Source organism: Loxodonta africana, chromosome 1 (genome assembly GCF_030014295.1).
Source record: "Loxodonta africana isolate mLoxAfr1 chromosome 1, mLoxAfr1.hap2, whole genome shotgun sequence".
NCBI classification, from domain to species: Eukaryota; Metazoa; Chordata; class Mammalia; order Proboscidea; family Elephantidae; genus Loxodonta; species Loxodonta africana.
Window position 1 is genome coordinate 76,534,412 of NC_087342.1, and position 8,662 is coordinate 76,543,073.

Consider the following 8,662-nt stretch of genomic DNA (forward strand, 5'->3'; position numbering starts at 1 on the left):
ATCTAAAATATTGAGTAAACTTAAGAGAGAAATCGTTTCGAGCGGACGAAGAGTTTTAACTTTAACGCATTCTTTGTTCTTAATAACATTTATTTGCTAATAATGACGTAAAAGTGCTTACAGCTTTGTCTTCTAGGAGGCTGTCGTTTTTGGAGTTTAAGTAACATGGCCAAAAAAAAAAAAAATCAAACCCAGGGCTGTCGAGTCGATTCCTACTCATAGCGACCTTATAGGACAGAGTAGAACTGCCCCGTACAGTTTCCAAGGAGAGCCTGGCGGATTCGAACTGCCAATTCTTTGGTAGGCAGCCGTGGCACTTAAGCACTACACCACCAGGGTATCCATGGAGAAACCCGTTTTATAGACTCTTACTGTAAATTCTTCATGTGAAGATCAGTGAATTCCCCAGTGGTTTCCTGCCCAGAAAAATTTAGACCCAACGTGTCCATGTTTCCTCAATAGACATTCGTATTATAAATATGCAATACCTTCCTCGTTAGTATAGTGGTGAGTATCCCCGCCTGTCACGCGGGAGACCGGGGTTCGATTCCCCGACGGGGAGGCCAATATGATCCGTTTTGCAGTAATTTAACATGTGTTCAATTGGCTCGAAAATATTCCAAGATTTCTGCTGTCAGGTCCTCATTTGCCCACTGTTTGGTGTGAGGTGCGAAAAACGTCTCTTACTTTACTGCAACGCATTCCAGCCCTCTCGTTGGCGAGTGTCAGTCGCGGCCAAGCTGCGGAGACATGAGGGGGAAGGAGATGTTTCGGGGGGAAAGCTGGCTGAACTGTGAGAGGGGACGGAAGGTGAAATAACAGAGGGTGGGGCTCTATTGCGCAGGGGAGCCTAACTTGGGGCGAGGCTGGTAGGGCGAATGGGTGTGATTGGAAGAGCCGAGGAAAATTGGAGGAGGAAGAGCGGGAGGAAACCTCAGGTGTTAGGGACTGAGAGAGACTCTGAAATGGCCGAATAGCAAAATTATGCCTTTGTCAGGCAAAGGGTTCGAACTTAGGGTTCCACCGGGGCCAGACTCTTGGCCAAACGCAGCAAGTGTCTACTTGAAACCATTCAACCACCGCCTCTCCGAATGCCACAGCTCCTGTGATAGTCCAACACTGCAGGCAACAGTCAAGGTTGCATCTAGGCGGGATTTTATAAATGACTTCTGGACGAAGCAGCAGTTCTGAGCTGAGTGTGAGGTGGGATGGCGGGAAAGGATGAGTTTCGGTGGATCTGAAATTCGTCTCTGGACTCAGAGACCCTGCGGCCCTGCAAACCGGGAGAAAGTGCCGGCCGCCCACTTCCTCCTGCCGGTGTCCTCGCCACTCCCGCCAACTTCTACCAGCGAGGGTTCAGCGATCTCAGGAAAGAATGGAGTTGGCGTCCGGACAGCGTGGGCGTAGAGCTGCCCGCACGGCCCACGCCATCTCTCCTGAGCTCGAATTTTAATTTAAGAAATAACGTTGGTGTAGAGGGTGACCATGGGCGGGGCTTAAACACTCCTTGTAAAAATCTAATTTGGGAATTCGAACTGTCTCCTCTGACTCAACGGCGGAGGGTTTGGTTTGGTTACTGTGAGGTGGTGGCTGGAGTACCGAAATTTGTTTCACTTCCTCTTGAGTCCCCTGTCCCCCACCCCGCCCCTCTCCAGTCACCGCTTCTCCTTCATTTATTTTCCTCCCCTGGCTGCCCTCTTCCGGCTCCCAGTTATCCTTTCTCCACTTCCCTCTGCTGGACGCAGGAGTGGGAATGTGGGTTGAGGAGGCGAGGTGTGACTTAGTTTATGACAAATAATAAGAGAAATGTGAGAGTAAGAAGGACTAGAAGGAAGATCTGTGCTTGGTTTATAACCACTATTTTTTTTTATTACTTTAAAAACGGGAAAAAAAAAAAAAAACAGCCTGTCCTTTACTGTGGTTAGGTAGAGAGGTGTTCATCGACTGTTCACTCTTTCCTCTGTGCCATAGTATCATTTTATCAAAGTCCCTATCAGAGGCTTTCATTTTCTACAGAAGAGAATGTGAAAATTATAGGAACATATTGGCAATCAACTGCAGCTGCATATTTTGTGTGGGCAGTTGCTTTGTTTAGTTTTTTTTTTTTCAGGTTTTCATGTAGAAGACCTGAAATATTTTTACAGCAATGTACAGTACTGGAAAACATGGGGCTCTTGGATTAGGTATATGAACGGTTAAATTTAGGTTCTACCACTTATAAGTTTGGTGATTTTTAGGTTATTTTGCCCCCTGGGTCTTCTCCCTTCATGCAAGATTCTAGGATAATAATTCCCACTTTAAGATCCTCGTATCTATATTTCTTCCTCCAGCAAGTCCCGTATCAATATCCTCAGAGTTAGCGACCTCTGTCATGGCAGTTGTTGCCTTATCAGCTTTAGGAACCCTGACCTTAAGTTGGGCTTGAATTAATCCCTTGGCATTTTGATAAGCCAATGCATTCAGCTGAACCCAGAATCTTTATCAGTGTCTTTCACAGTTATCCAACAGGATGATGGTGTCCTCCCATCCTTTAAGAGGTGTGTGGAAGGGTGAGTAAATCATTCAGAGCCATTTTTATGGTCTGCGGCCCCAGGGGTGCCATGAATATTTTTCTTATAACCTCAGAATCAGGATCTTTTTGGTGACACATTCAAAGGCAGCAGCAACAGTAGCAGCATAGGGTCATAGTGAGCCATCTGCTTTAGGAGTATTGACCTCAGCATATCACATGGTGACTGCTCTTCCTCAAATGTGTAACCACCTGATGGGCCCATATATTCTACAAGTTATCGGTCTTTCCTTTGAGCACTCTATGGAATGGGGGCCAATGCCCAGTTGAGACACACAAATAATAGTCACAGAGTAAAAGTGGTCCCCCTGAGCCTAGTGTCAGTCACAGCTTATGCTGGACTCAAGATCCACAATTCAATCTGAGTAACAGAGATCCAGGGATGGCTTAACCAGTAAACAAGGTATGTACAGGCTTACTTGTGTGTATTTACTAACTTTTTTTCAGTGAACTGTTTTACCTGAAATCCATGTGAAATTGTTCACTATAGTTATCGTGGTTAGACCGTTTGAGGACAAAATTCTTTAGGAAACGGTTGATCCATTTACAGATGAACACATTCTCTTTCTGTCCTCATCCTAGGCTGAGAAGAGAAAACACACTCAAATTGGTGAGTCCTGTCATCTCCTTAACACTTGTAAATCACAATATCAGTTCCAGAATGCTAGAGGGAGTGATCTAGAACTATAGGAAAATCATTCAAATAATATATAAGAGTAAAATAAAATCTGGGAAACTACAGCATTATTATTACTATTTCTAATGCTATTATTATTATTGCTGAGAGTAGACTATAGACATTTAACCTTACCTTAGACTTTAGGGAATACTAGAGCTGATGGAAAGCTATTTACGTGGAGAGCCAGATAGAAACGAATACAGGGTGAGGGAGCCGTAGTGGTCTTAAAAAGAAGACATTTTTCTTGAACAGCTCAGAGTGAATCAGAGATTGCAAGAAGTCCCTTTCACCCAAATACTGGTGCCTTCCCCAATAATGTAATTTGGTATAACATAAATAAAAATTCCTGAGAATGTATACCCATGATTTCAGAACTCAATTATTAATAGATAATGTCTTTAAACAGTCAAACGTCATATTACAGGGTGCATGACATTGGATCTCTTTGCTGGTAAAGTGATTTCGGCAATATCCACTTCAAAATGTCAATTGCCTATCTGAGTAGAAAAAAAGCCTGAGAATGTTAAATCTAGGAAGGGGAGAAAAACTTGAATTTAACTTTCTCAGGCTATGGAAAACTCATGAATACTTAAAATTAACTTGGGTTCCAGCTCCCTTTCTGTAGCTTTCACCCTTGCAATGGTCACATCTATGCCCACACTCACCCTCACATCCATCCCATTCTTTGGCCAGAGCTTGTTGGTAGACTATATTCAGAGAGGAAAGAAATTCAGGAGTATGAAGGCAGGGGCTAGAGGAAATGAATGAAAATGTCAGGAAAATAAATCAAGAAAGATGAAAAAACAAAACAAAAACTGGGTGCCTGTGTTGTTCAACTCATTTGTTGCATCAAGATCATTATTTATCCATTAATTTGTCGTAAGGCAGAGTGGCTCAACGGAAGCCACTGGGCCCATAACCCAGAGGTCCCTAAATGGAAACCATCCTCTGCTATAAACTTTTTCTCATCATGACGCTTGCCTAGGGACACAAATCTTGTTCGCTCTTGGCCCAACGCTGAGATTCCCTGGCACAGGGAAGAAGGAAGCTGCCCCACTGCCAAAAACAAGCATCGTCACACAAGTTTTCATTTCTTTTCTTGTCCAGCACCTTACCTCACTCTCAAAGTTTTAAAAACTACCGTTATTATGGGAAACATTAGGCCTCTTTAGTCGTCTGTGTTTGGTTTCTCCTTCACTGCTCCCTTCGCTCTTCAGACAAGGTGCTCAAAAATATCTCAGGAAGGACTGAAGACATAATGTCACCGTGGTCAAGAACACTACTTCCTCAAAGACAAGATCATTCCTATGTTTGAACAGAATGGAACTCAAGATGAAATGCGGTGATACACATTAGAGGAGGATCTGGATTAATGTGGAATCTCCAAGTGTTAGCAGGCGGTGGATTATCCAGTGGTTCCACTTTGCCATCCTGGATGAGAAAGGATGGGTTTAAATGGCAAATGAGGGATAATAGGGAACCGAGTGGAGAAAAGAGCAGAAGAGGGCATAGGAGAGGCGACTGGAGAGAGGTGTGCGGAAAAGTGAGAAGTGCAAGAGAGGTGGGTTCTGAGGGAGGTGGTCTTTTCCCACTGAAGAAACACTTCGAAGTGGGCATCACCCCCCCTCAAAGAACCTGGAAATCCCAATTATGAAAGTGCAGAAAAAACTCTGAAGGGGGGCAACAGAATTAACCCCTCTGCCTTGTGTTGTAAATTGTAAGCTTCCTTTTCTCCCTCAGTCTCTTAATTCTCTTGCAGCTTGTTCTAAACTGAACACATCCTAAAGCCAAAACCCCAAACCTGTTGCAGTGGAGTCAATCCCGACTCATGGAGACACTATATATGGGTCAGAGTAGAGCTGACCCATAGGATTTCCAAGAAGCGTCTCGTCAGCAACCAAGCTCTTAACTACTATGCCACCAGGACTCCTAGACACAGCCTCTTCTTAAAATCATTAAAGGACTTGCTCATCCTGCTCTTCTCCCCTGTCTGTTAAGTATAGGCCATCTCCCAGGGCCCCTCTGTTCTGCCCAACTACCCTCTTTCTGCAATCATTGATTGACCCCAGTGAAAATGCTCCTGAATGGATTTAACTCTTTTCTGAGCTGGACTTTCATTTCCCCTGCGGTTGAGCGCCTTAATTGACTGTTTAACAAAGCACAGCTAGAGAATAAATTATTTTCTCAAAGATAAAAAGTTCCGGTACCAGTTCCAGGCCCTGGATGATTCAGACACACTTCGGGGAGACCCCAAAAGTCCCTGAAACCATGGACTTCTCTAGCTCTTCTTGGACATCTCATGCTTTCACAAACCGAATTAGAACTCTAGAGAGGACTGGGTGGTTCAATCCGGAGAACAGCAGACTTGATCTTTTATTCCATGTTCCTGTTGAACGACTACTTCATGTTTTTATGTCAGGCACTTCTAGATACAGAAGACTCCTGCTGCTCTACTGCTGGAGGGTTCCTGAGGCCCAGTTTAAGGTGGGGTTAGGGGCGGAGGGGAAAGACCTCACAACTTTTTAAATATGTGTTTATTTGATAGGAATCCTTTCACTCCTTACCTAGGGAAACATGACATCCTGGAAATGAGAGAAACAATTACGAAGTAATGCAATCTTTCTCTGCACACACAGCATTCACTGGGTGAGAATCCTGACTTTTTGTCCAATAACCATTTAAAGTCTTACAGAAGTCGATGTTGTTGTTAGCTGCTGTCTAGTCGCCTCCGACTTGTAGCTACCCTGTGCACGACAGAACCAAACACTGCCCTGTCCTGCTCCATCCTTATAATGGTTGTTAGGCTTGAGCCGATTGTTGCAGCCCCTGTTGTCAATCCACCTTGTTGAGGGTCTTCCTCTTTTCCACTGACCCTGTACTTTACCAAGCATGATTTCCTTCTCCTGGGACTGATCCCTCCTGACAACATGTCCAAAGTATATAATATGCAATCTTACCATCCTTGCTTTTAAGGAGCATTCTGGTTATACTTCTTCCAAGACAGATTTGTTCATTCTTTTGGAGGTCCATAGTATATTCAATATTCTTCGCCAACACCACAATTTAAAGGTATCAATTCTTCTTCAGTCTTCCTTATTCTTTGCCCAGGTTTCACATGCATATGATGGAATTGGAAATAGCATGGCTTGGGTCAGGCCCACCTTAGTCTTCAAGGTGACATCTTTGCTTTTGAACACTTTAAAGAGGTTCTTTGCAGCAGATTTGCCCAAAACAATGCATCTTTTGATTTTCTGACTGCTGCTTCCATGGGTGTTGATTGTGCACCCAAGTAAAATGAAATCCTTGACAACTTCAATCTTTTCTCCGTTTATCATGATGTTGCTTGTTGGTCCAGTTGTGAGGATTTTTGTTTTCTTATATTGAGGTGTAATCCATACTGAAGGCTGTGGTCTTTGATGGTCCTTAGTAAGTGCTTCAAGTCCTCTTCACTTTCAGCAAGCAAGGCTGTGTCATCTGCATAATGAGTCTTCCTCATTACTATTAATGAGTCTTCCTCCAATTCTGATGCCCTGTCCTTCTTCATATAGTCCAGCTTCTGGGTTTGTTGGCTCAGCATACAGATTGAATAGATATGGTGAAAGGATACAATCCTGATGCACACTTTTCCTGACTTTAAACCACTCAGTATCCTTTTGTTCTTGCCGAACAACTGCTTCTTGATCTATGTGCAGGTTTCTCATTAGCACAATTAAGGGTTCTGGAATTCCTGTTATTCTAAAAGTTATCCACAATTTATTATGATCCGCACAGTCAAATGCCTTAGCGTAGTCAATAAAACACAGGTAAACATCCTTCTGGTATTCTCTGCTTTCAGCCAGGATCCATCTGACATCAGCAATGATATCCCTGGTTCCATGTCCTTTTCTGAATCCAGCCCAAATTTCTGGCAGTTCCCTGCTGATATACCGCTGCAGCCAATAGTACTGCACAAATGAATAAAAGAATGCACAGAAGCCCATTTCCAAAATTTGTATAGATTATCTAAGCTCCAGGGAAAGGGGGCTGGTTTTATAATGAAAGGACAGGTGGACAACTAATAAATACAATTTCAAAATGTGTTTGGATTTTAGTTTATCAACTGTTTTTTGCAGGGTGGGGCAAAACTTCCATGTGTTAGGATCTGGTCTAAGGCTTGGGAAAACTCTAAGATCAAAAAGGCAATGTCACTGCTCTCAGAGTTTATGTTCTAGTAGGCCCCACCCAAACACCACCCCACCTACTAGAATAATGAGCAACTCCCACATTGGCCTCAGAATTTAAATATGGATTACTCACAATTAATTTTTGTGTTGTTGTTATACCATTTTTCCTATTGCCCAGGATGTTAAATTCCCTTTGAAAATCTAGGAGTGCTTCAGTTTGTCTTTCAAGGATCCTACTTGTGGCTGAAATAAAAAATATCACTCACGCCTGAACAGGGACTTGAACCCTGGACCCTCAGATTAAAAGTCTGATGCTCTACCGACTGAGCTATCCAGGCTCCCTGGGGTGCCTAATTTTAGATCGCCAAGAAAAGCCTGGGTAATCCTTGGCTACAAGCATGTCTTTGGTCTTTCAGGAGTATGGCTGAATCACCTAGGACTAAGTGTTCCTGAATCACTTATCACCAAGCAGATCCTTTAACATCCACGCTGTACATTCATTAAACAGTTGATTAAAGAGCACAATTGCAAGGAAAATGAAGATTATTCTTACAGCCAATTGTTGCTGAAGAGGTATCGTTGGTCTGGCCAGAGAGTTCCTCGGAGACGGAATTCACTCCTCAGATATGTTTGAAGAGAGGATGAGCAGGCTCCCTCACCAGCCTGTAGAAGAGCAGACAAGAGATGACCACTTCAGGAACAACCGGAGTAACTGGGTAATTACTAATTGAATAACAACTGGAGTAATCCTCTAGAGAATCAAGATGGGGAAAGAAAATGAAATGGTCACTTTGACACAAAGCAGGGGAATCAAGTTCGGTTGCATCCTTCGGTATTTTTCCCTGCACTTTCAGAGATGGGACTTCTGAGTTCTTTTTTTTTTTTTTTTAGGGCCAGGTAAAAACATCCAGGTCCTTCCAAAAATTTCTCCTCCACATTTAATCTTGAAGCACAACTCATTCAAAGACAGGAATGACCTGGAAGTTGAAGACATAGTGTTCATGGTTCATTTCAGTGTTCTTGAGAAATTTTTGAACACCTACAGAGGGAGACCATGAGACAAAATACAGACGCAAAGGTGGCAGAAGAAGGTAGGGAGAGCCTTGCGCCATGAGGACTGTACCAGCTTTGGACTGCGTAACATAGAGCTACTTATTTTTGAGTCAATAATACTTCTCTTGTATTACAATATTTATTGGTTTTTGCATACATGAAGATAAATACAACTTTAACCAAATACGAATAATTTAT

At 43.1% G+C, this 8,662-nt stretch overlaps 2 non-coding genes across 2 annotated transcripts; one reads left to right on the forward strand and one right to left on the reverse strand.

Annotated features, from left to right (window-relative positions):
• The first annotated feature begins 490 nt into the window (after nt 1-490).
• Nucleotides 491-562, forward strand: TRNAD-GUC (transfer RNA aspartic acid (anticodon GUC)). The gene has a single exon. It is a non-coding gene; the product is annotated as a tRNA-Asp (tRNA).
• Nucleotides 563-7,676: 7,114 nt separating this feature from the next.
• Nucleotides 7,677-7,749, reverse strand: TRNAK-UUU (transfer RNA lysine (anticodon UUU)). The gene has a single exon. It is a non-coding gene; the product is annotated as a tRNA-Lys (tRNA).
• Nucleotides 7,750-8,662: the final 913 nt, after the last annotated feature.